Here is a 26264-nt window from a genome sequence, read left to right as displayed (position 1 = left end):
CTAGTGGAGCTAGCAATGGTTAATATAGTAATAGAGAAGTGTCCTATGAGGCTACTGTACTATGGCTATGTAAACAGAAGCTGAATAAAGTCAGGGCTCAGAATAGTGCAGGTCATTACCACTGTATTGATAAACCATATTCTACATAGGATGGATAAAACTCCGAGGCTGGTGGCGCACTGCAAGTGCGCCCTCTATTGACAGACTGCAACTGCTAATATCCAAGTTTTTCTGTGATATTTCATTTGTCAGTTTATTAAATTTCACTGATAGACTTATTTGTTTTTAACAGAGATTTTCAAACTCAAGAGACTTGCAACGGTTCTAACAGTTCAATTATACCCTTTATATTCAATCTGACCATATAACACATCAACTGGAAAAAGAATCAAAAAAAGGGAAGAAAAAACAAAAAACCTGAAGATGTTTCTACAGGAGCCTTTCTGCATTTTCATTTATGGTTCATGGTCAAGACCAACTGTAGCTCCAGGCACCATCTTCCTTATCCATCATCCAAACAACAACAAAACCCTGGTTAGACACTACAAAGCATCACTCCGGCTTTGACGACAAAGATCGAAACAAACAGCTGAAAACATGAGCTGTTGTTGGTGTTTGACAGCGAGCATAACAGCGCTGCTTGGGGATTTGGGCTCAGTGGCAGGGTGGAAAAATCTTTGGGACATGTGCTGGGGGTGTTGGATGATGTTCGACATCAGTCTGTGCTGTTTGGGAAGTGAGAGTGGGCGGCTAGAGTCATAGATATTAGACAGGCGAGCGTTATATCTCTGGGGGGACAGAGATCTGATGAGTGGAGCACGGTTGTTAACATTTTCTTTCTTTTTTTTTTTAGTGCAGATGAATAGAACTGGTGATCTAAAGCTTGTTTAATTTTGGCAGTGAAGAATGGAAAGCTGTAGTCCAGAGGAACCACCTTCTACCAGTGTCCTCTTTATCATCTTTTATGAACCTCATCATCTTTGCAGAAAAATAAGTGGAATCCTGGCATATGAGATGAATAGATCATTTAAACAAAAATTAGGATGAGGTCTGACACATTTAGACGTTTACACAGGGAAAGAGAAAGGAGTTTTGTCAGTGGTTTTGTGGTCAAAGCAAGACCTGCATCTGGAACAGAGCTCAGTCAGCCCTCCGATATTTTGAAGAATGGTAGAATGATAGATCTACTGTGCAGAGTCATTGTTTTGCCTTATTTCTGTTACACCTAGCCTGCTCAGCGCAGTTCAAATGATCTGAATGGTGTGTTTGAGCGTCTGTATTAGTTTGTTGAGGTCAATGTGACCACTGACTGACACACCACCTGAAAAGGTATGTTTGGTCAGGTGTTGGTGCAATTTGTGGTTTGAAAGCAAATCACACACAGTCACAGGTCTTTGGGATCATATACATTTTTAGCATGATTTGCTAAGGCTGAATTTCCTATCTAAAACTGCCTACTGATGACATTTACAGAATTTCATCATGTGCATGCATGTAACCATGGTAACGCACGTACACCTTAGCACGAGTGTGTGGGGATTTATCAGAAAATACAAAGGAGTTAAAACAATTGTGTATTGAACTTGTGTCCTACAACATGTACTCCTGTTATGCTACTATACAAAATCTTTTTTCTCTTTTCTCTTTTTCTACCTGTCGTCTTATATAATTAATATTTCCCACATCAGTCCATATAGAACTGATGATTCATACCAGTCAGTACTTCGTACTTCGAGTACTTCAGGCTTACATTTATTGTACTGTTTGTAAAAAAAAGCCCATGAAAGAGCAGAACAGCGTATGATTTTTTTCTCTTGGTCCAGACTGAATGGACCAAACTAAATGTAAAAGCACCCTGAGACTGTGTAGGTTGTCTTGGTAATGACTAGACTACTGATAATATTGATATTGAAATGATTGCTACATCAAATGTTAACCTAAAGTTATGGTATCAAAATGGTTGTACAGCATGCGGAGTCCTGAAGATGAACAGAGACAAGAACTTACAAAGAACTTAAATTGAATGAAGAAAGAAGTCCAGCAGGCTGAATATTTTATTTTAATATCCTGCTTTGAACTTATTCTCAGGTCATGCATCATCCTCTGCTTTGCTTTTCCTTTCCTACGGAGCTGATATCTATTTCTACAAAACATCTCAGGGTAAATTTAGAACAGCACTGCAGGTAGAGTACTATTACAGGTAGCATGTGGCTCACTTTAGGGTGGCGTCTGAGTGTTGTACCTGAGCTTCCATACTCTATATAAATCATCATCCTTGGGCTGTTAAATGTGAAAATGCAGATGGTGCACTTTCACTGATTTTCTCTTGTCTAATTTCCCCACTGACCGCCGTGGTAAAATTAGACAACAGAAACTCAACGAAAGTGCACCATCTGTATTTTCAAATACAGTGGCAAAAGGGTGATGAGTCACTTTCGGTTGAAAGCTCAAGAGCTGGAATCAAATGAAAAACGTCGCCCACACCGAGCAGCACGTACTGTGAAGCACAGGTTATGATACATTTAAAATTCACATCTTCTCTTACACTGAACTTGTCAATTTTTATAGACAATCTCGTTGTGTTTATGTTTAAATTAAATGCTACACTTGTCTCGTCGCACACACCGAAGCCAGAGAAATGCTTAAACAAGTAGGGCAGAGATAGAGAGAGGATGTATTAAATGTAAGCATGTACAGTGTGGGTCTCCCAGGCTCTGCTGCTATCCATAGCTCGTTGAGTAGATTTATTCATCAGGCATGTTAACACTGAGAAAGCATGCTGCTCTCTTCCAGCAAGCATCCCCTTACAGACAAACGCATACACCTACACTCACACACACAAAACCCCAAAATGGGCCTCTGTGCTGTCCATCTCAGTTACTCCTGACTGAGCTCATGAGAGGAGGTACTCACTCAGTCTCTCTCTCTCTCTCCCTCTCTTACACACAAGCAGAAATACAGATGTAAAGGATACAACGCCTACAACTCTTACAATTAACCATTTTCAAAATAAAATGAGATAATACTGACTTGTAACTAATGTCAAATACAGTCACTGCTGAGAACACGGAAATCCTGGAGTGGAAGTGAAGAAGATGAATGGCATGCAGCATTGTCACTGTCACGATAGCCTTCCCACAACCCCCTCCTCCCTCCCTCCCCCCCTCCACTCAGTGTGTTTTATTACAATCAGTACCCATGTCTGCTTGCACTGGGGAAAATGTGCAAGAAATAATGATCTGGATGGTCTTGGGGGTCTGGATTGAAGTGTTCCTGTAAGAATTCTAGTGGTGTAAGCAATTTATTTCTTAACACATAGTTCATATTGTTTAAGACACCCCATATATCTGCCAAGTGTGATGCGAAATATGGCTTTAATACAGCATCGCGCACACCAGGGGACAGGGAAATGTTTCTAACCCCACCCCCACCCACCGTCCAAAACTCAGGAGCAACTGAGCTCTAAGAGGAAAAACCACACTAAATGACCTCGTCGGTTTACTCTTCTGGCAAAGTGAAAAAAAAAACAAAAGAAATTATTCATATAAATGCACTTACTGAATAAAGCACAACAGGTTTTAAAATATACAAAAATATGTCAGAACAAGTAGAAATTGTTGATTTTATAATAAACACTAATTTTCCCATTTTGAATCAAATCTTATGGGCACTTTATTCTTCATTCTTTTACACTTTATTCTACTTTTTTTTCCCTGTTCACCTGTGGAGTCTCACCTTACTTATTCTAACAATGGAAAGTACAACAGTGGTGTGAATCAATACCAACAAACAAATCAGACTCCTCAGGACACTGGCCACATTCCACCACTTCCCAGCACGCAACATGAACTTGTGAGCTGGGCAGCAGAAACAATACTGTCCGTTACCATTAATCACATCTTGCATGTGAAAATCATTTGCTTTTTCCTGCTGAGCAGGAAGTGGAAGTCTAATCAAGTCAAACCGTAAAACTGACTGCAAAACTGAAGCGAGCCACATATGGAACAAAGATTGGACATGTAAACAAACAATCCCAGGTGTGCATCTGTGTGTTTATTCCAGTCATACCATGTAACTTTATCAACATTTAACTAAAATAAATGTCCATATATAGATTTTTTTTATGTTTTCATATTTTCTAATTTATAGATATTCCTTTATATTTATTCTGTATTTCCTTCTGCATATTATGGTTTGCGTTTTCAGATGCCTGCTCTTCCTTGTTCTTATTGCTGAAGATAGTTCTTTATGACTCTGGCTGTAGGTTTGGGCTCGTTGTCCTGCTGCAGAATGAACTTGGGACTGAATAGATGCTTCCCAGCTTGTATTTTGTGATGGATAAGAATCTAAACAGCTGCAGTACTTAAAAGGTTTGCATTGTACTGCATATAATTAAATACTTAAATTAAATAAATAAATAAAAAGATATGGAACTATTGCCATGATGCATGAACATAAATAATGCTTAAAATGTGGTAGGGTCTTTTGTCAAACATTCCTACATATTTCATGTCTTTTCTGTTTGTTGTCACAGGGGTCAGGATCTGTCCATTGTCAGCTGGTGAGACAGGGGCATGGGCTGATTTGGTCACCACAGGGGTACAAGGCCCCTGCAGATCATTATCACAGGGGCTGTGTACACTTGTTGTCACAAGTGTGTGGATTTGTTTCACAGAAGGTGGGATCTGGGGATTGTGTTGCCATTGGAGTGGGACTATAGTACCAAAACCCAGCATTTAAGTGGACAAGGACATCATATATCAGTAAAACCTTACTTATTTTGCAATTTAAGCTTGAGCAGGCACTCCAAAGGAGGTTTGAACTGTTGTCTGCCAAACCCTAAGCAGTGACCTGAACCACAGCTCTATACAGTTAGAACACCAAAACAGTGTGGGTAGTCCAGGTATTGATTTCATCGTGAGCTGCTGTGGTTTTGAATACAAGAAAAACAAAATTGAAACTCTGAAAAAAAAACAAAAAAAAAAAACAAAAAACGAAACCAATTTTGAAATTCCACCCTGCAGACTGGACATAGTGTGTATGTGTGTGTGTGTGTGTGTGTGTGTGTGTGTGTGAGGGGGACTCATATTCTCAGTCCCTGGACTGGGTCAATAGTGAACCTGTGAACCTTGCTGTGGCTTCCAAGATGAGACACTCTCCAGAGACCGGCAATAGGGAGCCAGAAGATTTATTCATGTGTGTGACTGTGAGTGTGTGTGTGTCTAGATGGAGGATAGAGGGATGGAGGTGATGGTGGCTTGCACAAATTAACAACCACAAACAAGGCAATTATTCTGTGCAACGTCCAATCTAAAGAAATGAGCCACTGTTTTGTTAATAGACTCACATCAAAAAGAAAACCATGTAGTAGCATGTCCTCTATACTCTGGTGCTTCCTGCACCACCACCCATTCGCCCTCCTCTCCTTTTGTGTAATGGGGAAACCTCCAACCTTCATAGTGTTTTTCCCCCTTTTTTTTGTTTTAACCCCTTTGTATAAGTCAGAGGTAGAAGACAGGGAGGTGAGGGGTGGGAGGGGGTGGCTCCTAAGGGTGGTTAAAGGCTGGGGGGGAGGGCAGAGTAAACAGGCAGTAATTAAGAGCAGGATATTCCATATCATTGCAGTTTTTATCCTGCAAAGGACTGCTTCAGAGGCTTTTTTCCTTTCTCTACACCCAACACTAATTTCCCCACACGTCAGCCACTCTCCTCTGCCACTGTAAAGCAGTGGAGAGTCCCTTTGTGTGTGTGTGTGTGTGTTGCTGAGGCCTTGGGCATCTTTAACGCCAATTAAGAAAAGGGGCAGAGAAACCAACCCCAGCTGAACCAGCAGGCGCTGACAGGGAGGAAATGAAGAAACAGTGAGAGAGGAAGGAGGGACAAATCTGTATATAGTATCTGGGTTGTGATATTATTATTATTATTATAATTACAGTAGATATGCATAGTACCAGTGTTCATTTCAGTGTTGTGTGGTAGGAAACTGCTCAACAATTTTAGCCTGTCAACTCTCCAGTGACATTTTATTTAAAACATCGAACACAGATTATTACTGATTTCATTTCAGGTGGGTTCACTTTGGGTTTTACCTACAAATAAAGTAGTTTAGATCACTTGTTGCCAGGACCAGGGTCAGGACGCCCTAAAGGTATTGGAACATACATCTGAGGGGTCACAAACACAGGAAAAGGCAAAAACATAATCTGCTACGCAAAATTATGTTTAATTCTAGTTCTTCAGATTTTTCTCTTCCATGGATTCACTATGGATTTTTTTTTCCAGGAATCTAAAAATGACTCAGACAAAACAATGAAAAAGCAAATAACTCACTCTTTCATTGACATATACAACCCAGGATGAGGGGTCACAAGTATGGGCTTTTTAATTTTAAGAAGAGCCAACAAGCCAGAGAGTTTAGAATCCACTTGTTTACATAATCTGGCTCAGCTGTTTACAGCCGTGTCACCAGATTCTCAACCCTCAGCACTTATTTTGGTCAGTAGAGTGTTACCATAACCTGTAGAAACATTTTTTTCTTTGTTTGATGCCCAGTGCCAATGTTTTTCTAATTCTCACTTTGTGTAATCCTGCGTGCTGACCATGCCAGCTGTGATTTGGGATGTCTTGGGGGTGCTGAAATCTGTGAATGATGACTGATCTGCAGTTGGCTTAAACAACGATGACCGATGGTGTTAAGTTAGTGTTGCACCAAGAGTTGCGTGATTGTCAATCTTTCCATATTCATTGTCAAAGTAACAAAGCTTTGGGGAAAAAAGCTTGGCAGTAAAGTAATGTGTCTGTTTTATGTATCTAAATGCAAAATGAAACAAATGTGCTATTGATTTCTGAGCTTTAGTGTGAGGTTAAAGGTCTATAAGTCAATTGCTTTTACACACACACAGACACACACACAGACACACACACAGACACAGACACACACACACACACATGCAGGGGTCTCCTCTAGAAATCCTCAACATGGATCCCTGAGGTGATGTTCCAGCACAACATCAGCCAACACTGAGTTCTCATAATAAGGGATATTTTCCAGCTCAATAAGCCCACTACCCCTACACACCTACACACAACAGTATCTGCCGTATCTTTGTTTCAGCAGAGAGAGGGGCTGGTACTTTAACGTAGTAAAGTGTTGCCCCAGCTTTAAGAACATGGGCCAGGGCTGTAATTAGCTTACTGCTCATTTGTGTCAGCCACCCTGTAATTCTGGCTGTAATATATCTGTTCGGCCTCATGAGTGATGGCCATGTGAAAGAGAGAGAGAGAGAGAGAGAGACTGGGAGTGAGAGAGAGGGAGAGGAGCGTGGCAGGCTGATTTGTGATGCTTGGGCCTGCTGCTTGCATTTGTAATACAATACTATGACAGTTATTTGTCCATCTGATATAAACATCAGAGTAGAGGGGGAGGAGGGGAGGTGGAGTGGCAGGAACAAGGAAACAAGAGCTTTCACTTAGGCCAAGAATGGCTGAATGTGCTGCAGCTTTTCCCAAAAAGTTAACTAAAATTTGTGGCCATTTGTAAACATAAATTGGCAAAGTTTAAAGTTAGGTTTTTATTACATTATAAAGTTGACAGTTGCTCATTTGCACATCCAGCAGACAAAAAGAATTCATGATAACTTTACTGACGTTGTCTCTCTGCTGTTCAGGTCACAGTGTATACTCAGCTTTAGAACCTTTTCATCAAAACAGTGGAGTTGTGGCCCAGTGAGAAGTAAGACAATAAAATGCACTATAAAAATACAGATTAAAAGAGCTTTATGGAACTAATATTATATTATGTGTATTCAAGTGAGTGAGTGTAGTAAGGAATCTCTTATGATCTCAGGAATGTCCTCTTTGTGGACTTTCCTGTAGTTGCTAACCTGTGTGGTTAGATACCATTTCTGAAGCTCTTCTTTTCCTTTATTAAGCTGATGAGGTGTCTGTAGTACTTTGTTTCATGCCATGCAATGCTGCCAGCAAGCTACATAAACCAAAAGATTACATAGATTAGAAAGACTTCAGTTTAAATGGGGCACTCCATCAAATATTACACATGAAATTAATTTTACTGGTCATGGTTAGAACGACTCAGCCTTAGAAAACAGTTGTATGACGTGTCCTGCAGCTCTGTCACGTCTTAGAAAATAACCAAAGGTGATGTCATCAGTTGTCTCCGCTTTGGCTTGGAAACGACAAATTTATAACAGAAAACCCAGGCTACAAACCGGGCTTTGGAGTTTTAAAGATGTGGACATTTACCAGGACAGGAAGGTCTCATAGATCTTAGTACTGCTGTGGGCACTGGTTAAATCTGAGCTCATTCATTGTGCTCAGAAAGAAGAGAGGTGAGGGGATCAAAAGAGATGATGGGAAAAGAGAAGATCAGAGAAGGGGGAACTAAAGGAGTTTAGGGTGAAAGTGAGGACAGGTGAATCTGCTGAATGCTTTCTCTACAATCCACACTAAAGAAACCTCCAGACCCCCACCGTTACATATTACATCATATTTCCTCACAAACCTGACCTGCAGGCTTTGAAAAGCAGTGGCCTTGTAAGACAGAGATGACTGCTGCAGTATCTTAGCATTCTATGCCAGGTTGTCTCTCTGTAATTGTTTGTAACGTCATGCATGATTCTTGAAAAGGTTAGTGGGCTCCAACTTTCTGTGTGTGTATGTGTATGTGTGTGTGTGTGTTGCTAGCTTAGCTGCAGGGTACAGTCTTAGTGTGCCTTGCACTTGTCGGTGTAAGAACAGATGCTGGAGGCGAGCCCCTGGGCTGCCCTCAGGGCTCCATACACTCTGGAGATACACACACCTGACATGCAGCCATGCACATACAGACACACACACACACACACACATATAAGCAAGCAAACACAAATCTTGTTAAAGCCCGTATTTACATAGGACCTTCTGATCAATGTCATGTGGACATTAGACAGACACACACCTTTGTATGTCTATTGTACACACACACACACACACACACAGAGACACACACACACCAGTTTATGCCCTCTCTTCTGCTCTTTTCGCTTTTAAGAAAACTGCACTTAACCTGCCTAGAGGATGAATGCAGCTGAAGTGTAGAAAGGTAGCTGTTAGCTCTACCTAAACACTTATTACCTGGCATTGTAGGTTCAATCTAATTACCTGATGGAGTTGCCTACATGGATTTCTCCTCCATCTGTCAGTGTGCTTAGAGCAAGCCACTCATTATCACAGCCAGACTGGCTTTAGCTGGAGGTTGTGTTTTACTTTCAACACCCTGAGGTGTCATTATGGCTGTCAGACAGTCAAGTGGGTGACACACATGCATATAGTCTATGCACACACTTTCCGAAGAGCACCGTGCCTAAATACGCAGGTATGCAAAGTCAAGCCAATTCACATACAGATCTGCTTCTGTACTTATAGAATGTGAGTAACCTTTGCTTTTCCAGGAATCATATCAAATCAGATTCATTCACTAATAGACAACATGTTACCACCACTGCAAAAAGTGCCAGTGATGATAAGAGTAGTATAATTTTTTTTTGTTATTTTTGGCTTTATTATGACAGTGATAGTGACAGGAAAGTGAGAGAGGGGACGACATGCTGCAACTCAGCCTGACTGGTACGTTGCCAGGGCACTCCTGTTTCACCATGGGAAGTGATGGAACACAACCGATTATTATTGTCTTTACTGGAGGTTCACAGGATGGCATTTTCGAGATCACAATAGTTTTTTTGTTAAAAGAATCCTGGCAGCATTACACATGAATCAACCGACAATCAACACACAAAGAAGCTAAGAAAGTACATAGTATATACAGTATAAGTATAAAGGAAGTAAGGCGTTAGAACACTTTCTGTAGGGTTATATATTAAAAACAAATGCACCAATTTGTGAAATGTCTGGTTGTTTGAAATAGTTCAGAGACATACAAAGACACACTAACACACAGGGACTGTGTGACTGACAAGTGATTCACATGAGCTATCAGCACCTGAACTTTTGGTTTAACTCTAATGACATTTTCATTGTCATATGCTTCTACTTTCACCATCCTTTATCACCCTTCCACACAGCCAGCTGAAGTTAAACTGTGTGATATTCACCCTTGGTGTAAACTCACTCCAAAGTTGACACATATGCACTATGTCTTATGAACCGGATCTCTTTCAAATGCTGGATCAGATAAGATAATGTCTGCTGCAGTTGTCTGGTCTGGTTGAATACTGGAAACGTGACCATCACACCCACAGCAGAGGAATGTCCACGTGACATCTTTATCAAAAATACTGTGTGTTAGAGTGGTTGATGTCAGGAAATGTTTGTTTTCACAGTTCAACTTCAGGCTTGCCTCTGTCTCTTTTTCTACCTTGTTATGTGTCTTCTTTCCCTTCCTCTGTACCCACACACTACATAGATAACACACATGCACACACACGAACACACACAAGAATTGCAATTTTTTTTTGTTCAGACTGGTTGTTAACAGCTCAGTGATAATCATCCATTGCATTGCATTGTAGCACTGCACATAAAACCATACTTAGCTACAGGAAAACCTACATTTTACACTGTGTAAAGAAGAAGAAATAAGAAAAGAGAAGAAGAGAACAAATGAAAGGAGAAAAGAGGAGATAGGGGGTGGAGAGGTGAGCTGATGGCAGGAATGACGGCAGTGTGCGGTGGAGGCATATGTCACATCCTATCAAGCGACAGGACGAATGAAAGCTACAGTATTGCCTCTGCTGTGTTAGGAAACTACGAACACACCAGTGCACACGTACACAGACACACACACACAAACATAGAGTTGGCCCAGCCAAGCTTATCTGGCTCTCCACGGCTGCACGGCCTCCATGCAGAGCAGCCGTAGCTGTCGGAAGAGGCCCGGATCATTTTGGACAGTATCATTAAATGCCATGTCATCACCCGTTATGGAGTAGTGCTCTCACTCCCTGCTTCTCCCCTGGGATGGTGAAGCCCATCTGATAGGTATGGAGAAGTGTGTGTTTGCATGCATGTCAGTGCATGTCTGCGTTGCCCTATGTGTTTGTGTCTCGTGAAAGGGTTTGATGGAGGCAGGCAGAGACAGAGGCGGAGGGTACGTTGTCGGCGGTGGAAATGGGATGGACGGGGTTGAGAGACGGAATTGGCATTAAATTTCCGACGCGGCACAAGGATTGACTTTGACTGGAGCGCAAGGGGGCTGTTAGCTTATCTTTAAGGCCGTGTTTGTCACAGCGCTGAGGGCAGCTCCGCTAGACAGGCCAGGAGAGAGGGAGGGAGAGCCGAGCCGAGCCGAGCGTGGGCTGAACGATATGGATAGGTGAAGGCTCCCGGTGGGACTCACTGCCTGAGCCGGCGAGCTGCGCTGGGGAACGAGAGGAGGAGAGCGGCTAAATTGAAGGTTTATTTATCCAATTCGCTGTCAAGGTCGGCTTGTCGGTGAGCTGTCCTGTGTGTGTTCACAAAATGCCAAAATCTCGATGAATTGTTTAAAAAAAAGAGAGAGGGAGCACACACTGAGGAGGGGGAGAATCAATGACCTTTGGTTGCGTCAAGCTTCAAGCTGCCAACAGCTCTTAAGGCTGTCCTTACCGGCCATTATGGTTGCCTTTTAAAAACAAGGCAGGGAAGAGAGGAGCTGTCGACAGAGAGTAGTCCAACATTGACACAAACACACACATACACAAAAAAGACTTACACTAACATTCACGCGCACACACGCACACATATTACCTGCAAGTACTACCTGAACTGCAGTTCCTTCAGATTGATACACATCTTACATACTGAAACGCACTCAGTTAAATGACAAAACAATTATTTAACTGTTGTGTTAACTCCCAACATTCGCCTGAAACCATCTGCATGCTGTTTGAAGTTGCCGCACGCAACAGACTGTTTCCATGGCTATAGATGATATTGTGTCCATCAGAAAGACAACTGCTTAGCTTTTAGCTCATTTTATATGATTGGATGGCGTAGCAGCACCAGAAGTGAACCCAACTGCTGCTCATCAGTGATAATCAGTTTATCCTTTTACATCTCAATGAATAGGATTGGGAAGCGCAGAGAGCTGGGGCTGATGGGCCATCCTGGTTCAGCATGACTACCCTTGGAAATGCAGGTTGAATAGGAAAAAAGGGCTTTTGATGTAGAGCATTAATCAGTTTGGCTACAGCTTGAGGTGCTACTGCTGCTGCTGCTGCAGTGTAACAGTGCTATTCTTTAGAGGGACCCCCTCGTCAAAGTTTTGGAAGGCCTCTGTCAACGTGAAAAGAACATGACCTTTAAGATTGTATCAGCATGTTTGCTGGTGCATACACAGCCAAAGAAAGGGTTCAGTGGCCCATCAGAAAAAGGAGAGTGAAAAAAAAATAAGAGAAAAGACACGGAAAGAAAAGAAAATTGTAATTCACTCAGAGAACTGTTTGTTTGAAAGAGCAGTTTGCTGACACTCAAGAGTGAGCAGTTTAATGCCATGGAGGGAACGAGGAAATGAAGATGAAAATGACTTCTGCGTACAGAATGATTTGTTCCCTTGATTGTTTTTTTCATTGAGACCTAATTTGCTCAAACTTATAATGGAGCTTCATTTGTGCAAAGCCAACAACTTGAGAACAATATGAAAAGGTGAACTTCATGTTTACTTGAAATATAAATTAACACTGGACCTGGCTTTACCCATAGTTAGATATTGGTCAACCAAATGTAATTAGCTTGTTTTGCCAATGCAGTTTGCAGTGTGATTTTTAATCTTGATTTTACAGGTCAGATGTGCTTCTCTGGCCGTGGAGGGACTTTCTCAAAAGCGCCATCTTCTATGTCTACTGTGTCTCTGTGTCTGCGTGTGTGTGTCTGCGTGTGTGCGTGTGTGTGTGTGTGTTTATTGAGTCTTATGAAGAGCTGATAGTGATGTGATGGTAGTCATCAGTCACCTCCTACACCCTGTCTACAAGTCTGTGGACTGGCTGCTCACTGTCTGCTCTGTCACACACAAACACACAGAGAAACACAGATGCAGTTACCAGATCGGCCCACTGAAACCAGCGTCAACAACCATTCCACATTGTACTGAAAGTCCATTTAGATTATTTGATTCATTTCCAATTGGTATACCCCTGTTTATCCCGTTTTTACTGTATTACTTAAAGCAGAATTAGTTGATGTTTTTAGTTGCTCAGGAGCAGTGGGACAAGCTGTGAAAACAACACTGACATAATCACCTTCTAAGTTTCTCTGACAAAAATTTGACTGAAACTAATTACACAAACAGCAGTCACACAGCAACATATTAGCACCATGTGTTTTTGTCCTCTCACTATGTGTAATTCCAATATTCTGTCTCCTTTTAGCTCTGTTTTGGTCTCATCCTACCGCCTAGGGTAAGCGTTGTTCATTAACTTGCTAACCAGCTGGTGCAGGACAAGGTGTGCTGCATCCTGCAGCAGGAAAATTCTTTGTAAATTAATAGTATCACTGTCTGTAGGTTTAATATTGTAAGTTTCACATGTGGATAAAGAATGTTTTCTATTTTGGTCAGCAGTCAGCATGTGACATACAATGTTGGCCTATCATCACCTATATAGGTTGATATTTTTTCTGGCCACTTGGAAGTAGAACAAGCTGGAAACATATCGGTAGCGCACACTGTACCACTACCACATTCATCTGGAATCATCCAGCGAGCTGATGAATGTAAAAGTCTAAATTTTAACTCTCTTTCTAACTCAGTTTTGGTCTCCTTTAATTATTGAGCTAGTACTAGCAAGTCGCTAAATTTCTGGAGGAGCTGAAGGGAGTTGCAAAGTGGTGTCACTACTTTTTGACTGGTGATATTTTTAACTATAAAACAAACAAAGAAAAAGCTTTGAGTTTTTCCAATCTGTGGTTTCTGACAGAAAGTTTCTTTCCAGAAGAGCTAATCCTTTCCTTTATATATACAATATTTCATATTGATGACCCCCTGAAACAACTGTGTATTGCTTTGTTTTAAATCATGGTGCATATCATGTTCATGAAATGACCCTAATTCCAAATCCCTGTTTCCATAATATAATACCAGCCAGAGTCCAGCAAAGAAACATCTAGTCAAACTGTGTGCACTGTGTCTCCCCTCGGCATTGGAGATTAAGCTGCATTAACACGCTGTTCCTACAGTCTCAGTGGTACATGGTCTGATTACTTAAAGTGCAATCCTGGTTTCTTTTCAGTTTTTCACAAAGAAAAGTCTCTGGATGTAATGGTCCTTTTTTTTTCTCTCTTGAACTGCATGCATTTCCCTTAAGCATACTGTGATTACAATTTCTATTTTTCCCTCAGCATTCTCTCTTTTTCTCTGTCAGAGTTAAGGAGAGCTCACACAATATCTCCACTGAAAATTTTCCAGGGATAAATATCCCTGGGCTGCAACAACCTCCGCCTTTTCCTCAACTCCTCCTATCTGCAATTTGCACGGCCAATGCAGCACGTTGAAAAGATGTTGAAGAGAAGGAAAAAAAAAAAAAAATTAATGGCATTTGCCTCCATGAGCCATGTGTCCCCAAAGCGATTCTGTGATCGAGATCCGTGTCACGTTCTTGCTGTTTGCACCACTGGAATGTAACATGGCACACAGGTCCCAGGCCTTGGTGCAATAAACAAGTGTAAAGCTGAGGATAGAAAGACTGCAATGTGGACAACAGGACAGAACAGTGAATTGCAAAATAAGGGGAATAATCATGTTTTCCTCTCCTCCCTGAACGTACACGTTCAGCAGAAAGTAATTGATAAGGAGGAAAATGGTATCTTTTCATTTGCATGGCATCTGACAAGAATCTCAGAGTTTGCTGGAGCTCAGTAGTGAGTTAACACCATGTTCAGGATCAGACCATTATTTAAGAACTATTGGCCTTTAAGAGATAATGCCAATGTACTGCAACATGGGTGTTGTTTTCATAGCTTTGGCTGTCATTGCTGACAGTAATAATAACATTATCCTCAGCTTAGCTGTTGAGATCATTGTCAGTAAAGATCACATGGTGCAAGAAGCACGAGCATCAGAGTAGAAGCATCGCATATTTGCCAATTGCTGGACCTAAGCCTGTCACACATACTCTATACACAGCATATACACAGACTGCATTTACAGTTTACAGTATTTAGGTATGCTCATTTATGCATGTGTGTGGTTTGGCTGTGGATGGGTGTCTGTACAGCATATAGTATGTGTGTAACTCTGTATGTGTGTGTGTGTGTGTGTGTGTATGTATGCCAATGCAGTACGTATCACAGATACCTTGCATTTTTATATGTGCATGCTCAAAACATTGTGTCTATAAATGTGCACTTGGATCAGCTGAAGTCTGGTATGGGTCCAGGCCTGATTTGGTGCTGGGAGATTTTGGCTCTGTATTAAAGAAAACCACAATGGATGGAGTGACTGGCTGCTTTTTTTTTCGAACTGCTACTCTGAAAAGACAACAGAAAAAAAGACATGAAAGACAAAGGAAGAGCGAACAGAGGGAAGTCATCAGTGGTGGGAATACCTTAAGTTTAAGAACAGAGATAGTTTGGTGTCTGTGTTCAGACACTCATATGTTACACAGATTTACTATTTCCAAAATCAGTGTGAGCAAAAAGATGCATGTTTTTTTCTCAGAGCAATATGGACCTCATGGATATGTAAAACAAAGCTGGATCCAGAAGTATGCAACCTGCAACACATGCTACTTTGATTTTAAGGTTCAGTTTGAAACCTTTTTGCTATAGCAAAAAGTAGATCCTCAGAGACAGTTGCCACAGGAAGTCAAACTGGGCCAGTGTTAGCAGAGAGGACAATTACTAACAACAAAGAGAAATTGCTGTTTTGCCTATTGCAAATGTGGTGTCTCTAACTCTGACATTCTAAATAAACCCACTAGAGAACATAGTAGCTGTACGACAGAATGAGTTTCTGAACTGAACACAGCAATAAACTTAGCTTGTTTCAGGCCTCTGAAACACCTGCTTCATCTCAGGTTTTTTTCAGTGAGTCACGCAGGCTTGGTGGTCAGTGACGGCTGTTTCTGTGGTTGAACAAACCCTCGAGCACCTCACAGCAGTATTGTAGACAGGCTTAAGAACTGAGACGTCATCATCTTGGACCACAGAAAGAATCATCTTCAAATATAAATGGTGATAAGCATGAACAGGAACATTAATTATGTGTGTTGTCCTTAACTAAATATCTTAAAGTGCAGTTTTAATTGGTTTAAATACAGCATATACACCTACTGTGTATGTACCTTCATTACATCTTAATGGGATTTTGGGATGCTAAGAATTTCTTTTCAAAAGGGGCCACTGTGTCATTTACAGGTGATTATTGGTTGCCTTTCTCAAAGTAGCTCAAAGGAAATTTCTCTTATTCTTATTTTACTATTGATGTGAAAGAGAAAATTAGACTAAACACTACAGAGAAGTGTATTTGTCTGTTATCTGTAAGAAATAAAGGCAGAGACAGGGCAAACATAATAACACTGTGACTTTTTCTGCCCCCCCGCCGACTTTCTGCACCACATCTTCCCTACAACCAAACTGCTCATCACACTGAGGGGGACTTCTATAAATGTTTAATGACATCGGGTACAACCAGCGCTTTGAAAATCTGCTGCTCTTTTAATTTCCTTTCCTTTCGTCTTTTTTCTTCGTTAGCTCACCCTATGCTAATGTCTCTGAATGTCTTACAGCATGTCCTGAAGGGAGCCGAGCCAATTGTGCGGTTGTGATATTGTGCTTTTACTAATGTGCCAATGCTAATTGAGCAAATGGTAGTTTTTCCCCCTGCTCTGTTCCAGCCTTTTCTTTGATTTTATGTATTTCTGTTCTTGCATCACACATTCAGATCACGTCAGTTAACGCTGTCTGTCCAACTTATTGTCTGTGTTGTACGCTGTTTAGCTGCGTTTGTGCAACTAGTTAATCAAGCCTAGAAAAAGATGGATTGTAAACATTTTCTGTTCTTGGCCGCTTTTAAACTGCAGCGAGAAACAGGAGACAGGATGGAGAAGCTAACAGAGAGAGACATACTTAATCCTCACTACAGAGAAAATGAGACAGTAAAGGCTAAAAGAGAGAACAGGGAAATGAGAGAGACAACAAAAGAATGAGAGAAAACAGCTTCCTGCTAAGCCACACAGGTTAACTGTGATAGCTAACTGTGAAACCTATGCCAGTGTGTGTGAAATGCATCTGTGTGTTAAATAGGACATGTTTTGCCTACGGTGGACAATACTATTGTGTTTGCTCGCCTGTTTGATTGATACCCCTCAACTGCAGCTCAGCGTGTTTATCCTCACCTCTCCTCTGGCCTCTCTACACAGTGTAGGCCATACTGTGTGTGCATGTTTACTCTGTGTGTGTGGGTGTGTATGTGTGTATTGGTTCAGCGCTGGAGTGATGGTGAAACCTGGAGGAGGAGAGGTGACTTTAATCCTCAACTTTCCACCCCCAAGGTAAGACTGAGAGGATGAAAGGAGCATTTAGCCAGGCCCCTGTGTGTGTTGTCTGGGCTTTGTGTGTGTGTGTGTGTGTGTGTGTGTAGGGCGCTCGCATCCACGTAAGTCTTGGGCTTGGCCATAGAGAATGAATGGTCTTAGTGCCGCGGCCGGACAGAAAAATCAATGCTTCATATGAGGAGGCTGCGGGGGTTAGGCCTCCGTGTTCATGTCAACAAGGCTATTGGTTTTCTTAATACTCCAAAGTTGGCGTTTCCCCGCTTCGGGAGGGCCGGTGAGGTGACTTGTGTGGTCAAAGCTTAACAAAGGGATCCTGCCTTCTAGCCTTTGCTGTACTCCTCAGCTGAGGGAAGCCGAGCCAGGATTAATTACCAACTGTGCCGGCTGGATATTAGTTGTTGTTTTCTCCCACTGTCACATGGCACCACTGGACTGATGCTATTGGAAGGAGTTTGTGTGCTGCAGAGCAGTGGGCTAATACTATTAGATGGAGTAACACAGTTAGATGTAATAGTGGTACGATGGTGGTGTGGCAATCATGCTGCCCCTCACAATGGCTTTCACAGAATAATCAATGACCATAATGCTGCCACTGTATGATTATTTAACAAGACACGTAACCAATCATTTTATTGAAAACAGATGAGTTCAGATCTAAAATGAAATATACAAATAAATCTTAAATAATATTTAATTGTACTGTGTGTTTTTGTGACAGCTAAACTCAGTACAAAAGACGTGGGCTTTAATATGATGTAAGACAAGTTAAAGAAGAAAATCTGCACATTTGAGAAACTGAAACTATCAGATGTTGACTGACAGTTTTAGCTGGAACATTTACATAAACAATTGATTATTGATATAGTTGCCAATAGCTTTTCTATTAAATCGTTCAACTGACTGATTAAAGATCTACATGTATTAATGACCAGTGGTGGAAACTAAGCACATTAACTCAGATACTGTTCATCTGTGTCATTTTAAGGTGCTTGTAGTTTACGTTTCCATTTAGCTGTTACACTTTACTTTAACGCACATTTTAGAGGCAAATATTGCACTTTTTACTTTAACTCAACATTAAGTTGACAGCTTTAGTTAATTTGTATATTTTGAAAACTTGTAATTAACTTCTAAACTACAGTGCATTGTTATGCAGAAAACTAGCCAAAAATATGTAAGATAGTTTTCGCTTGTTCCACATCAACGAGATATAATATTAAAATAATGAAGTAGTATGTTAAATATGTTTTAATGTATTTTTATGCTATATCACGTTGCTAATAGTACTTGTGTAGTCTGGAATGCAGGACTTCTACTCATAATAATATTGTAAGAACAAGAGACCTCCTTCCTCCACTGGCAGGTGGTATTTTATTAAACAGTGTCTGTGCTAAACATTAAGTATAATAGTTAAGAATATGTCCTTACTTCTTTTATTCTATCATTCAAACCTTTGTTACTCTTAACTTCTTTTAGTTGACCTCCCGCAACCTTATCTTAGCATATTATTGCACATATTCACACACACACACACACACTCACACACACATGCAGAGAGAGAGAGAGAGAGAGAGAGAGAGAGAGAGAGAGAGAGAGAGAGAGAGAGAGAGACCAGTCGTTAGCGACACTGTGCTATAGACAGCAAACCTATAGGGAGGGGTCTGTGGGTCGGCGAAGGCAGGGCCGACCCAGCAGTTGAGCATTGCTCACCCAAAGCAATCGGATGAAAACGCAGTGCAGATGTAATTTGTTTTCAATGGCTGTTTCAAAAGAATAATTGTGGTGACACTGGCCGGTCGATAATATGGATTTTTGTTTTCGAGTGTGGTGTGTGTGTGGCGCTAAGAGAGGGCAGGAAATACAACGCTGCAGACCCAAATACGATAAAAATGGATTGTGTGTGTGCATGTGTGTGTTTGTAAGGGTATTTGCAGGTCTGGTAACCATCACCGGGCCCTGGACATCATTGGAAGGATTACTAAATGTGTCCTATGGGCTAGCTATAGGCTGGTATTCTCTCCCTCTTTGTTTACCTTTCTTTCCCTCTGTTCTTTTAGGGAAAAAAACACTGACTTGACTTGAATAAACTCACTTAAGATGAAACACAGCTCAGGGAGGCCTGAGTAAAACTGTGAACATAAGCCTGGTAAGGCAGAGAGTATGTGTGTGTGTGTGTGAGAGAGAGAAAGAGAGAGGGAAAATGCCACAGAGAGGATGTGCCAGACAACAATTTGAATTTCACTTTCATTTTCCAAATACTCTCACCATTATTTACATAGTTTCAAAAAAAAGTCAATTTTAAGTCTATTTTTACAACAAGCCTATATACATTTCTTTTTCATGAAAATGATCCATTTTGATTTTTTCTTTACAGCGTCCTGCCGTCTATTGATATTTTATACTGTAACCTCATAAAAGAGACTGCATCACCATTTTTATGTTTATATTCCTACATTTCAGAAAGCATTACTATAATAATATACATGTGTACCAGTGCATTCAAACACTCTCCAGCACATAAACACACCCACATAAATGGACAATTTCATACAGCATTTTACAGTTATTTTAAAGGGTGTTTTAATTTAACCTGAATATTATTTATGCTGCAATAATAACGTCAGAAATCTCTGTGTATGATTTGCATTGGCAATCATTACTATAGTTTCTGAACACATTTTAAAATGTTTCTTTCCTCCATGACATGGTTCCTTATGATTGCTTCTCATAATAATACTCTCCTGCCTCTGGTTAGTTGGTGCACTTTCTAACTTGTGAATGGGCTAATTTGTCGCTCGTCCCCTACTTTGCCTTTGTCCTTCTCCTCCTTCCCTGATCTCCTCCTCCTCGGGCTCATTTCGATATGGCCTCTCTGTTGCCAGATAATGGCCACTTTGACCATTTGCCAAATCAGACACTGTTTTGCTGGGAGATGGAGTCGGGGCAATTCTAATTCGTCAGAGGAGTCGGAGGTGTGTGCGTGTGTGTTAGTGGGAGTGTGGACAGGGCCGGGTATATTGAAGGGGAGGGATTGTGTGACATTAAATGAGTGAAGGTAGATTTAGATGGCACACTGGGGCTGGGTGGAGAGGGACATACAGTAAAAGACATTATTCCTCTAGTGTCTAAGCCCTCGCTGACACTCTCTACCCCCCTCCTCCCTTCTCTCTTTCTGTCTTTCTGCACTAGTCCCTTGCCGCGGGTGGTCACCAGAGACCAGACTGGGGCTGATTTATACTCCCTCTCTCCTGTCCTCTGCCTGACTGCCTCTGAAATGGAGAAATTTCCTTCCTCCCTCTCTCTCTCTCCACAGCAGCAGCAGTGGTACACAGGCAGGGAAATGAGAATAGGAGGACTAACATTAGAACGTCTACCTCCCTAATACACTGTCCTGCTCTGACTACTCCCACATTCCCACCCTGTGGGTTGCCTCTCACCAACTCAGTCTTCCTCTAAGGCTGAATGTGGTAGATTTGTGAGCACATCTAAAGCTGCACAGAGTAATACGTTTATGTAAACTACTGTATATCTGTGGTGGTATTGACACTACAATAACTTCAACTAAACCACACTCTTTGATGACACTGTGGAATATATTCATTTTAAAGGGTGGAGTAGAAAGTGTGGACATATTCTAGGTTTCAGTATGGTTGGATCCTTGAGTTTTCAGGGGATCATTTTCCCCTAATATCACATCTATAAGTATGGCCATGCAAGACTATAACTACCTCCTCTTCAGCCACAGGATCTGTAGATTTCCTGAGCCTCATTCAGCGAGAGAACACCTCAAAGCAGTGAGCCTGAGCAGCATGGTGACACTCGTTACACCAGCCAGCATTAGGCTAATGAAATAATTCTACAGATGCTGACAGGTGCAAGGTGCTCAACCATGACCGGCAAAAGATTTCTCCAGTGGCCAGTATGGGAGAAGGATTGGAGTGGGCTTCTGTTCAGATATGCAAACAAATATATGCAAATTCTTGCATGCAAGCACACAAACCTGCACACTGGCTCTTCCTTTAGGGCACAAGCACACATCTACATTTCAGTATGTATGATGCAATATAAAAGAACACTTCCTGCTCTACATAGCTGATGCTGGATGATTAAGCCTTGAAACCAGTGACCTGTCCCTGAAACGGTGGATCACACCTTTCATGCCAAGCACACACATGCACGTCTTCGCCCACCTCTTTGCTCTGCTGGTTGTTGTCCTCGGACACTGCTCACTGGTAAGACACTGGCACACACACACATTATTGATTTTCATTTAGATAACTTAATGTTCACAGACAATTCACAGCCCCTCCATCATGGACGCCCCAGCCACAGCTTAGATGTACGAGCTCTTCTTACTGTAATCTGCCACCATATCTCTTCTCTCATGCTTTCTTTCTCTCTCTCTCTCTCTCTGTTTTTTTTTTCCAGATTCATTTTTCCTAAACTTAACAAATTCAGAATAAGTGGGTTATAAATGGAGAGCGGTTGTTGCATCGATCAATCACACAAACGCACACACACACACACACACACACACAAGTAGCACGAATACATTTCCCACCAGCAGTTTTCCTCTTCCGCCTCCAACATCCCATTACCTCTGGGTAGTTGGCCAGTCAAACAGGAATAAAAATTGCACCCCAAACATCATATGTTAGGGCTGATTTGTCGAGTGGGAAGCCTGACAATTCCCAGAGACTTACACAACCCACGCCAGTGCTGGAAATCAGGCCTGTTATGGCGACCGCACGTCTATAAAGATTGTTCATTTGGTGGAAAACAGCTACCTGGGCAGGGACAAAGAGAGTGATGCAGAAAATGTTGTAAATACACAGGGAGATATATGGGCCTGGCTGACCGAGGCTGGGACTGTACAGCTGTGGGCATGAATCCAAGGAAACAGTCTCAGTGAAGGGTCTTTATGAGGAATGGAGGGGTTATTCTTGTTAAATAAAAGTGCAACTTGCCATGAACAAACTATTATTTCAGTAAGCAAATAAAACAGCCAGGACTAAAGAACGTGAAATGGAATGAATTATAATTTACAAGCATGACTGAAAATGAGAACAATAGTTGTAGAGCTTCTTTATAATTCCTCATCAGAAGAGGAAAGCAGGGACTGAATGCTTACTTTAAAGGAAATTACAGAAACAGTTCAACGATTTGGAAAAAACATTTTCTAACTTTCTTTTCAAGAGTCACACGAAAAGACTGATACGACTTTTATTTCATCACGGAGCCAAAAGATGATTAGCCTAGCTTAGCATAAAAATGGAGGTGGAGGGACGCAGCTATCCTGGCCTTGTCCAAAATCTAAAATAGTCTATAAAAGTCTAAAATATACCTAAACCTCACTACTCAATATGAAGTATATCATTTTGGGCGTTATGTGTTTTAACTTCGATTGGCAAACAGCAGATGGGTGCAGTGACTTCTAAGAGTCTTCTTACCAGACTGAGGACCAGACAACCAGCCCATGCTTTGCACAGAAGTCGTGGGTAGACGCTTGTCCACACTATAAGAACTGCAACTTATTAACTTAGACAAACAGAACAATTAGAAGTTGCTTAGAAACTTATCAGCATTTAAAATAAAATCTGAAACTGTGCCAACGAAGTTAATCTCATGTTTCAAAGACAGTGAGTCCTGACAACCGGAATCAACCAGAAGCTGTGATACATAAACTTTTATTTTTAAATGAGTGTAATTAGATATCTGTCAGGAAATATAATATGTTAGTCTAACATTAAATAGGTTATAAACAAAATAAATACATTTCTAAGTTGGATAAACTTAAAAAAAAACTTCCAAAAAGTGGGTGAGCTACACTCACCAGATTTGTTCAGTCAGAATGTGTTCAGACACTGTACACTAGTACAGTACTAGGTCTTTGTTAACTTTTCTAATCACTCCCAATGGTAATAACACAATTGTACTCACAACGTTAACTGTTGAGATCTGGGAATATAAAGAATGAAAAAAGGGTCAGAAACACGAGCTGTCTGGAGATCAGATTTAAACAAACCCTCAGGCTGCTCAAACTTATTTGGAAAAGAAAATGATTGAGAATAGTCAAATTATTACCCAAACTGCTCTGTGTTGTACACTGATGTCAGCTCTTTTTGTGTTATGAACATTTTAGGTGCTCTCTCTTTCACTGTTACCTCCAAATAAACTGGTTTAAATAATCTATCTTAACTTTGGGCTTCTTTAAAGCCTGTGGATTTATTTTTATTTTTTTTACAATGATGGCCAGCCATCATTGTAAAATGTTCCCAGATCTTAGCAGTTCTTTTGTACACTATAATCTTGACTGATAGAGATAAAAAAGAATCAAGCCTAAACTGTAACAAGCATGAACAATCCTTTAAACATGTATCAGTCAACAGTCTCTTGGCAACATGGGTAGTTACCAGCTACACTACTGGTCCATTGAGCACGCAGCAGAGTGTTTGAGGCATATGAATACTTAACTTCTCCGAGTAGTGTTGCCCTGAACACCCTGATATGCTGTTAGTTCACTTAACTAAATTCCCTTCTCCTACCAAACACCCCCTCCCCTCTGCCTTTTTTTCAGCCTGTCTCTTTCATCTTTCTCCCAGCTGTCCCCTGAGGTGAAGGACGCCTGCACATGAAAGAATGAAAGGAGACGAGTCATACTGAGGACAGCTCCTGCTGTGCTCAAGCCACCACACCACACACTGCCTGACCGGCCACTACTTAGTAAGTCACACACACACACACACACACACACACACACACACACACAGCTTCATCTTGTCACCTTATGTTCTATCACCCCTCGTTGCCATCATCTCCAGGGGACGTTAACTGAGTCAAACCGGCAGCAGGGGGAGACTAGGGGTGACAGCGAAGAACATCAAGAAAGTTCAGGCACCAACTGAGACCGAGAGACATCGTGGGCACAGGAGGTAGATGTGAGCTTGACACGACAAGCCCTGGCACTTTGACATGTATTAAAAGGTCTGGACTGGACACATCAAAACAGAGGAAACTGAGAAGGCAGAGAAGTGCAATAGAGATGACAGGAATAGGGGAGTCCTTCTGGATGGCAGGTTTTGACGGACAGGTGAACTAAATGAACCCTCTTAGTGCTGACTGCTTAACTCTGCCTGTTTTTCAGGGTTACTGGGTGATGAAGTCCAGTCCCGTTTTTAAGCAGGCCTCTGTTCCACTACAAGGTATTTTGCAATAATGGCTTCATTCAGTGGTCTTTCCCGAGAATGGAAACATGACACCAGGGTTTTCTGTCCATATCTCTGTTCAAATAAATGAGCCTCTGCAATTGTACTGACCGTATAATTTTAACACTCCATCATTTTTAGCTTAAGTAACTGAAGCACTTGAACAGATTTATTTTAAAGTTTTAAATGCTACAGTCTCCATGAGTGAGTGACTTATGGACATAAGTGGACAACTGCATTAGCAGTGTTGCCAGCTTCTTGATTTTCTTGCCAGATTTTTGAGATGCTTCGGTGATTCGGAGGAGAATTACACTTTGTTTCAGACTAGATTCATTTACGTTTTGATTTTGTGAAAATGTTTTCTATCTTTTAATCTTTTATGGATGTACAGGCTTGGTGTACTGATTGCCTGATATTTTCCTTAGCTGGAAAAACAGTCAGCCAATGAGAGCTTTGTAGGCGGAATTAAGACAAACTGGAAATCCAAAGATCGCCACATCAATGACGTCATGCTTCATTGTTGACCGAAAATGCCATAGACGTAAAAGATATGTCCTGTGGCCACTGATCGGATAAAGCAAAACAAAGCAAAACTTCATTTAGACGGATTTGAAGCAATTCAGCCACAGTGTTCATGGATTTATAATCTTCCACAGAGAACACTAAGTTTACGTAACAGTTAACTAACAAAAAATCCAAAAACAATTTTATAGAATAATTAATTAAGGGAGAGTGAGAAGGAAATTAACTGGCACAGACAATGACTCTGTCACAATGCTACTACAGCTCCGTGTTTGTGGGCTTTTCATGCCTTTTGAAAATGGTCTGAAAATGGACTTTCTGGCATGTTCCAAATACAGTCCGGTGTCAGGTACAGGGGTGCTAAGGAGAACCCTCACTCTAATGTTAAATCTCAAGGAATAGGAACCTGAATAAGCTTTTAGCTCCAATGTAATACAGTCTAAACAATGTATTTGTGCATGTCCATTGTGTGTGAGCGTTGTATTCACTGTCATTTCTTTCTTCACAAGCTGACTTCATATACATTCGCTGATGGGCTTTCACGCCCTGGTAGAGTTGCTGGTGTTAACATGCTTTAGCTGACAGTGTGAACAGATGTGTGTGTGAGGGAGAGAAAGACAGATAGAGAGTGAGAGAGAAAGCATGTTGTGGCTGATGCGCTGGGATGGGACTTGTAGAAAGTGCTATCGCTTGGGAAAAAGTAGCATTAGATGGGAAATGTTGTCTCACCCAATCATTGTCCATAATTGTTTTCTGTTGTATGTGCAACAGAATCTCTGTGCATTGTTATTTTGAAGAAACCTCTTGCTTTTAGACCATGGAAAACCGAAGTCACAACGTCACATCCAGGCCGGTTACATGAGATTCTTTCATCTGTGTTTCTGAAAAGATTAAGGGTGTTCCTGGGGGCTCCTGCTTTGTAGGTAGTAATTAGCTTCATTTTCAGATCAGCAGTCAGTTGCTTAGAAGAGCTGATGGTTGTTGAGTGTTACCACAGGGTTTGAAAAGTCAGATAATTTATCAAGCTCTGGAAATGTCACATGTTGACAATTCATAA

Source organism: Toxotes jaculatrix, chromosome 1 (genome assembly GCF_017976425.1).
Source record: "Toxotes jaculatrix isolate fToxJac2 chromosome 1, fToxJac2.pri, whole genome shotgun sequence".
Classification (NCBI taxonomy): Eukaryota; Metazoa; Chordata; class Actinopteri; family Toxotidae; genus Toxotes; species Toxotes jaculatrix.
Note: the sequence above shows the minus strand (reverse complement) of the source record.